The sequence below is a fragment of the Anomalospiza imberbis genome, chromosome 5, assembly GCF_031753505.1.
Source record: "Anomalospiza imberbis isolate Cuckoo-Finch-1a 21T00152 chromosome 5, ASM3175350v1, whole genome shotgun sequence".
NCBI lineage: Eukaryota > Metazoa > Chordata > Aves > Passeriformes > Viduidae > Anomalospiza > Anomalospiza imberbis.
The window spans coordinates 52,173,112-52,181,667 of record NC_089685.1 but is presented as its reverse complement, the minus strand read 5'-3'; the positions used below and the strand labels follow the sequence as shown (position 1 = coordinate 52,181,667).

Sequence of the window (8,556 nt, the reverse complement as noted above, 5' to 3'; positions counted from 1 at the left end):
ATCACCACCTCTCTTGGTGGACAAACCCTTCAGCTCTGCTTCCAATTCACCGAGCTCCCAGCTGTGCCACCGAGACTGTCCGCACCGTGTCCGGGGCGGGATCCAGGGAGACCGGCAGGGAATTGCCGCGGGAACGCTGCCCAGGAAGCTCCCGGCCCTGCCCTGTGCCTGCAGCCCAGAGGGAGATCTCTTCCCACAGCTCCAGCTGCGCTCGGCGCGTCCCGGCGCTTCCCACGCGGAGCCGCACGGCTCCCTCCGCCCGCTGCCTCTGGAGCGTCCCTGCGGTGCCAGCAGGAAAGGAGCCTCTCCGGGACACGGACTGGGGATCCAGGGGGAGAAAAGGAGTTTTCGGTCTCCAGCCTCACGCAGCAGCTGGGCCTGGCGATCGCTGGCAAAGCCCCGGCAGAGGCCACCTTGTCCAGGGCATCGCTGCCAGAGGCCATTCCTGCAAAATCAGGGGAAAAGGGGATGAACCTTGGAGCTCCTGGAGTTAGCCAGGAGCTTGGCCAAAAGACTGGAAGAAAACTCACATCCCCAGCAGAGATAAAAACAGAGGAGGAAAATGCAACCTGAGGTGATGAAAAGAGAAGGGAATGATCGGAACCATTTGAAATGGGTAAGAGGAAATGGCCTGACGTGATCCCAGGGGAGGTTTAGGCTGGATATTGGGAAGTCTCACAGTGGAAAGGCTGTCCAGCCCTGGCACAGCTGCTCAGGGCACTGGTGGAGACCTCATCCCTGGAGGGATTTAAAGCTATGTGGATGTGGCACTTGGGGATGTGGGATAGTGGTGGCCTCAGCAGTGCTGGGGAATGGTTGGGCACTGTGATCTCAGAGGGCTCCTCCAACCTGAAGGATTCCATGATTCCAAGGACACCCTGAACCTGCCAGCACAGACACACCTGTGCCTGCTGCAAGCATCATTTTCCTTCCTCTCCCTTGCTTGGCTGCCAAATATTCCCTGGTGACAGGGAACACGGGAGCAGTCCTTGCTGTGGGAGAGGCCAGCAGGATTAGATCCAATTCCCTGACAGGATCCAGCCAGTCCTGTCCCCAGCTGTTTCGGAAGCTCCCAGTCCCTTCCAGCAGCAAGAGAGGGAAATCACCTCGTGCCGTGGGACAATGACACGAGAGCTGTGGGGAGAGAGCGGCAGAGACGGGACAGGAACAACACCAGAGCTTTCCAAAGGGAACACCTGCCAGATCAACCTCCAGGACCTGTGGAAAGCATTTTCCAGCTGAGCTGTGAGTCCATCTACTCCTGTCTTCCACTCACTGACCTTTCAGCCACGGCCAGAAGCTGCTCTGGAAGGAAGGTCCCCTCTGTGTCCATGGATGTGGCTTTTCCCTCGCTGCCCCCGTGGTCTATGGGGAGCTAAAGGAGAAGAAAAGGATTGAACAGGGAATAAATATCCATAAATACAGCAGATATGGCCACATGCCCTCACTGAGGTCATATAACAAATAATATCCCAAGCTATTGTGATGAAAGTCCCTTTCAGCTGGGAAGAGCAAGAGGAAACATTCCTGATCCCATCTCTGACTCCTTCCCTTTGCAGTACCTGTCACCCTGGAGTGCCAGGACAACGGAGAATGGCTTCCCACTGACACAGGGCAGGGATAGATGGCATCTTGGGAAGAAATTCTTCCCTGGGAGGGCGCTGAGGCCCTGGCACAGGGTGCCCAGAGAAGCTGAGGCTGCCCCTGGATCCCTGGCAATGTCCAAGGCCAGGCTGGACAGGGCTTGGAGCAACCTGGGAGAGTGGAAGGTGTCCCTGCTCATGGAACTGGATGGGCTTTAAGGTCCCTTCCCACCCAAACCATTCCAGGATTCTACACAAGAGGACTGGTGCTCAGCTTTGAGCTGGGAAGTTTAGAGACTCAACTGAATGATCAAACCAAGTCCAAGCCCCTAATGTTTTAGGGAATGGCAGCCTCTATAAACACTTAGAATAAACACTTAGAAAGTCAAGGGAGGTGCCCAAATTAGCAAACAGCCCAAGGCTGTGGTGTCTGGATATTGGATTGCGATGAGGTGAACCACCCACCTGACCAGTGACTGCCAGGCTGGGACACTGCTGTGTCTTCCCAGTAAGGAATTCCCCAAATAGCTGTTATGGATCCTGTTTCTATTTCTTCTAAAGGGAAAATGATGATAATAATAATTATTAATAAAAATTAAAAGGTCACATATTACAAACAGATGTCTATGTATGTATCTATCCCACATATAAAATATTACATGCATAGAGACTCAAACACTGAACCTGGCTGAAAGTTTCAAAACTAAGAGGGAAAACTGCTTTTCACCCTGAGATTTGTTCAAGCTGTGTGTAAGAAGTCCAGGTGTGTTTCTGAAGATGCTGAAGAGATGAAATTACTAATTTTCATTTTTGGATTACCAGAGGAATGAGGAGATGGTGATGCCTGGTTTTGTTTTCCCTAAACACATCATGGACTTAAATAAACCAGAAACATCCAAAAATGGACAGCTCTGAGTCCTGCATCATGACTAAAAGGGTTAAAAAGTATTTCTGCAGCTTTTAAAATAAAAACAATTATTCAGGAGCAGTTCCAGAGGTTTTTCATCCAACCAAGACTTGTCCTACGTGGTTCCATGCAAAGATCAAACTCATGGGAAAACCCCACCCAATAACTGAGCTTAAGCAGGAAAGAGAAATAATAAAATGCTGACCTTGAAGCAGCTTTTCCAGCTCTTTGGAGCCAGTGGTGATATGGATGATCTCTGACCACTGCAGGTGGAACTCTGTGGCTGTGGTGAAACCCTGGGAGCCAGTCTGGCTGCCTTAGGCTGAGGGAAAACCCAAGTGAGCAGTGCCAGGAGAGCTCATGCCATTCATCAACCCCCAGTAATTCATATTTCCTGCCTTGTGGAGAAGTGCCTCTATCATTCCATGCACATTTCATAGACCTTGCACAAGTGGGTACCTCTGAATAGAACTGAAATTCTGCTCCGAGAAAAAGCTCCAACATTCCTTTCATGTGTTTTATGGAAATATCCTCCCCTTCAGCTCAATCCTGTGCTGGTGCATTTTACCTTTTCCCATCACAAGTCATGTGACACCTCCAATTACCTTTACTGCCCTTTGGAGACCTTCCAAATTCCCCACAATGCTTTCAGCCAGCAGAAATAAACCTGTGGAATATCTTGGGTTAAAGTTCCAGAACATCCTGACCGGGACTTTGTCAGCTTTGGTATCACTGATGCATTTAATGTTCAGCAGCTCCTTCTCTGGTGCAAAAGCCACAACCTCCGCTGTGTGAAATACAGCTTCTTCCAGCTTCTTCCCATCACTGGAATTTGTGCCACACTGCTGGCAGGGAGGGGGGAAAAGGACACCTGTTAGTATTTTTGGATTGTTTTGGGTTTTTTCCCAGAACACAAGTAAGAATTTAGCGAAGTTTGCATATTCACCTTGTTTTAAAGGAAAAGACTTTAGGTTGGCTATTATGAGGGAATTCTTCCCTGGGAGGGCGCTGAGGCCCTGGCACAGGGTGCCCAGAGAAGCTGAGGCTGCCCCTGGATCCCTGGCAGTGTCCAAGGCCAGGCTGGACGGGGCTTGGAGCAGCCTGGGAGAGTGGAAGGTGTCCCTGCCTGTGGCAGGGGTGGAGCAGGATGAGCCTTTAAGGTCCCTTCCACCCCGAACCATTCCGGCATCCCACGGCTCCAGCTCTGGCGGGCCCTGCCGGGATCAGCAGAGCCTCCCGGTCCCCCGGCCCGTGGTCTGGAGCTCCCCGCGTTCCCCGCCCGGGGTCCCCTCCTGGTACCCAATTCCAGCCCCGCTCCTGCCCCTCACAGCCCCGTTCCTGCCGTGCTCGGGAGCGCGCACGGCGGGAGCGGGAAGCGGCGCAGGGAATGCGATGGGAACGGGCTGCGGGGGCCTGGCCAGCGGCCTCTGTTCTTCCTTCCTTTTTGCCATTTTCCTTTTGTCCTCCCTCCTTTTTCTTTCCGTTTTCTCCTGTACAGAAAATCACTCTATGAAAAGCCCGTGTCCATAAAGGAGACAGAGAAGTCCTGCCACTTTATTTATTAAAAACCCTTCAAGCTAGACTGTTTTTCCATGGCTTTCTGTTCTAATCTAAAATATTTATAAGCTTTACTACAAAAGAGTTCAAACCCATAGCAAAATACCTAGAATCCAATTATATCAGCAAAATAACTTATTTTTCTCATGCACCCCATCAGAAGTACTGGTAGCACCATCAAGTGGTATGGATGCAGCGTGGAGCAGTGTTATATTTAACAGGTATAATTCGCGCCATTTTTTTGCATGATATGTATATAATATTAAATAGTTGTTAGAATGCACCCTTTGGCATTAGAAGCACCCCCTTCTCAGGCAAAACCAGGTGTGTGTTGAAACCTGATTTGCAAGCAAGGGGATGTGGCTCGCCAGGAGATGGGCCGTATGTGAGGCGATACGGAGACACCCAGGCCTGATCACCATCAGGAACATCCCCCCGGGCTGATACATGTGAATACTCTGTTCCCGTAAATTTCATCAAGAGTTTCCATGACACCAGACTTCGAATTTTTCTGCCTTGTCGCCGAGAAGGAAATCTCATCAAGGTATGGGACTTTGAATGAAACAACGGACTGAATGCCGAAATCCTGGCTTCAGGCAAAATTTTCCCTATAAAAATCGCTTGTACCAGGATGGTGGTGTGGAGGCATAGAGTGAAACCTCTGCTGAGGCTGATCTCTGTGTCTTGCACCCAGCGCCGATCCCGGGCTCGGCACTGTCCTTTTCCGTGTGGCTGGCTAAGTTAGATCTCTATTGTTAAAATAAATTCTTTTTATTTTTTTTAATTTGGCTGGATCATTTTTCATTTATAACAAGCAGGGAATGAATTAGGATCATCTCTCTTCTCCAATTCCAGTGATCTCGGTGAGGTTCGGAAAAATAAGGAGAATTTAGTTTACGTGAGAAGACTGGAGTCTGTTTTAGTGACTGGCAGCCAACACACGTAGGGAAGCATTTCCATCTGCCTCAGCACAGGCAAACCATAAATAGCAGGATGGAATCTTGGAACAGAAATTATCAGGTGCTTTTTCCCAAGGTGGCATCTCCCCAGACAGCAGCCAGCGTAAGCACAGCTCACAGGAGAGGAGAGGAAGATCTCTCTTTCCTGGGATAGATGTTTTCACTGTTTCCCTGCCTTTCACATCCTCAACAGCAAATTTTCCTTATGGGTTACATGACAGAAAAGAAAAATTCCATGTGAATTTTTAACTTGTCAAGATGACAGCCTTGGGACAGACATTTTCCCTGCTGCGCTCCTGCTCTTTTTAGTGTAGCCTGAACAAGTTTTCCAGCCAGGAGACCCAAATGAGCACAAAGAGCCACCCCTCAGTACTAGAGATATTACACCTCGGCTCTTGGCTGCAGACAAGTGTCCAGAAAGCCCCAGGAGCAGCACAACCTTCAGCACAAGTCCCTTTGCACAGTCCAGGTGCACACAAAGCACACACTCAAACTCCTCCCTCCAGACTCAGTTACCTTCTGGATGCCACAAAGAAGGAATTCCAACCTAACTGGGATTTCCTCCCCGTCCCGGCCTTCAGGGCACTGCTGGACAAGGGCAGCACTCCCTCCCTGGCCTGCTGGATTCACTTTGACTGCTCCAAGCTCTCTCCTACTGTGGAATTACAGCTGAAATATTACACATACAGCAAACCCTTTTTGAATTAAAAAGATAACACTTCACTCGGCTGGAGAAGGGAAAAAAAAGTGAGATCTGCTAAATTTCCCTAAGCCAGGCAACACAATTCAAGACAAACAAAAAAGCCTTTTCAGTTTGAGTCAAAAAGAACCTTTCATTCCAACTTTTCATCATTTCAACAACCTACCATATTCATTTTGTCTCTCTTCAAACAAAAAGCCAATTCAGCTTTGAGAAATGTATATTCTGGTGTCCCAAGCTACCACATAAATGCATTTCTCTTCCCCTGTGCCCCAAATACATCTCAGATTAGAAACACCCAAACTCACTTTCCCTGGGAACCTGCAGAATTCTGTGTCAGCAGCTCAGCGTTGCCTGATGAAAACACCACAGATTTCCAGTGGGTTCTGCCTGCTTGGATTTTCAATTCCCTGCCCTGGCATCTGGGGCAGTTGTTCCCACTGGGCAGGACAGGGATCACACCTCACGTCTCCTTGAGCTGCCATGGGAGCCTTTGGGCGCTGCTGTGTCAGCCCGAGGCCCTAAAGCAGCACTTCCTTCCTTCCCGCCTTCCGGAGCCGCCTCACAGCCCCCGGGAATGCCCCTGACCAAGCCCCACAGCTCTGGCTTGCTGGCTTGTTCCCAGCCCTAAGGGATTTCACTGAAACAAGGGCTGAAAGTCTTCCTCGGAAGAACATTTAAGGGTGTCTAAGCAATCCCACAGCTCAATCCCTTTCTCTCCCCTCCTTCTGCTCATCTCCTGCCTCACGCAGCGCTCGCCTGGCCGGTTCCTTCATGCGGTTCCACAGAATTCCCAGCGAACAGGAGATCCACGTCCCTCCCTCACCCTGCGCGTCCCCTGGGGGTCACAGAGCAGGAGAGAGCACACCTGGAATGCTCAAAAACTGCTCAGCTTTGCTGCTTCGAGGGCTTTCACACCCAGGGAACTGAGCGGTCCCAGATGTAAACATCGCATTTGATACAAATCTGATAAAGATTTGATTTGGCTGCTTCCACACGCACACACACACACACACACACACGAGGCTGCTGCCAGCTGTCATTCCAGCAGCTCCCGGGGACACGAACACCCCTACAGCTCCCACCTCCTCAGCCCGAGGCCGCCCAGCACTCCCAGGGAGCTGCCGGCAGCGGGAATTCTCCTGCTGGCCCTGCCTGGCAAACCCTGCCTCCAGCTCCGGCCGCCGCCTCTCACCTCCTGCGAAAGAGCAGCTGCATCCTGCTGGTGCTGCCGGCGACGCTGCCCCACGGCCCGTGTCCCCACACCGGGAAACGCCGCGGAAAATCGCGCTGAAAGCGCTGGGTCGGCGTGGGGATCGCGTTCAGGCAGCCGAATAGGGGCAGTGGGGTGCTCCGGGCCGCCATTCTTTCGTAGTCAAGGCGCATGCGCAGGACGCCGCCATCTTTGGAAGGGCAATAAGGAGTGAGCCAATCGCCTTTTTTGTGTGACATCACGTGACTTCCGCCCCTCACCTCCACCTTGGGTGCTGGCAGAAGCCATTTCCGGCTAAGCCGCCATGTTTGGTGTGGTACAATTAAGGCCCCCCGCTCCTCACAGAGGCGTCTGCCTTTCCGGCTGCCTGAAATCCCCCCCACCGCCGACTCCCACGCCGACCTAGCTCTTTCAGCGCGACTTTTCGCGGTGCTTCCCGGTGCGGGGACACGGGCTGCGGGGTCAGCGGCGCCGGCGGCTGGCGGGAGCTGCGCGAACGGCAGCAGGCAGACACAGGGACGCCTCTGTCCCGGTCCCGGCACATCCGCCATTTTGAGTGTGGCTCAGCCCCGACCGGCCACCTGCGGGGCCCTGTCACGTGTCTTTTGCCACTTCCGCCATCTTGGGAGTGGCGAACTGCGGCGTCCTTTTCGCGCCGCCATGTTCAGAGTGGCCCAGGGGCAGCTCTGTCCGCGCTGTGCCCGCCCGGTGTCCCCGGCCCGTGCCGCGGTGCGGCCGCGCCTCTGCCGCCCGGCACAACCGGTGCCACGGCGGTCATTCTCAGTCACTGCCCTGCACGCCTTCTATCGCCACGGCCCCGCTCATGGCCCTGGCTGTTTGCACTCCTACCTCTCCTTCACCCCTCCACTCCGATTTCCAGACATCGCCGCGCTCGGTCCCGGCTCTTGCCCTTCCCATGCTCGGCGGCCCCGGAGGCCGCCGGTGTCCCGTGTCACCCAGCAGGGGCCAGCAGGGAGGTTCGGGCGGCAGCACCACCGCGCAGCTCAGCCGGGGCTGCGGGGTGGCGAGAGAAGGCGGAGAAAAGCTGGCAGAGCCCTTTTATTTCCGTCACCCCATCATCTTTCTTATGTTTTCAGGCGCTTCGTTGTTTCATTCGTATATAAAAACGTTCTGCCATTACATTCAAACCCTACAGATCTCTACTCAAGAGTTTCTTACATTCCTGTATCTATTACATAGGGTTTGTTTTGAAATGTATTTTTATATAAATTGGTATTACCTGTCAATATATATCAAAATGAAAAACTTGACAGGTTTTAGTATTCTACACACACGCCCTCCCTGTGAATTTTCTGGAATTTCTGGGTCCCTTGGGGCGAGGGCACCCAGCGGATTCCCCACTCACCTGCTCCTCCACAGCATGGTGGCTCTCCCAGGGACATTGGGGTGCCCCAAATGACACCTGAACAAAAACAACAGCCCTTTTCCCTGTGAAACAAAGCTCGCCACCCCAGGCTCTTGATATCACTTGCAGGGTGCGCTTGGGACTTTCAGGGCAGCACAAGTTTGAGGTGGTGGCAGCTTAGGTCTGGGAGATATCCTGCACCATTCAGATTTTTTGGAGGCGGCCGCACACTCATGACCATGGGCCCCAGACCACAAACACCGGCTCTTTT

At 52.5% G+C, this 8,556-nt stretch overlaps 1 long non-coding RNA gene across 3 annotated transcripts; it reads right to left on the bottom strand.

The window, feature by feature from the left end:
- Positions 1-276: 276 nt before the first annotated feature.
- Positions 277-7,297, bottom strand: LOC137474325 (uncharacterized). Of its 3 annotated transcripts, none has more exons than XR_010999299.1 (4): positions 6,902-7,231; positions 2,696-3,335; positions 2,049-2,138; positions 277-1,375 (listed from the first exon to the last, which is right to left on the bottom strand). It is a non-coding gene; the product is annotated as an uncharacterized lncRNA (long non-coding RNA). The 3 variants fall into 3 exon arrangements; XR_010999300.1 differs by having other exon boundaries at positions 2,696-3,332; positions 6,902-7,230; XR_010999298.1 differs by having other exon boundaries at positions 2,696-7,297.
- Positions 7,298-8,556: the final 1,259 nt, after the last annotated feature.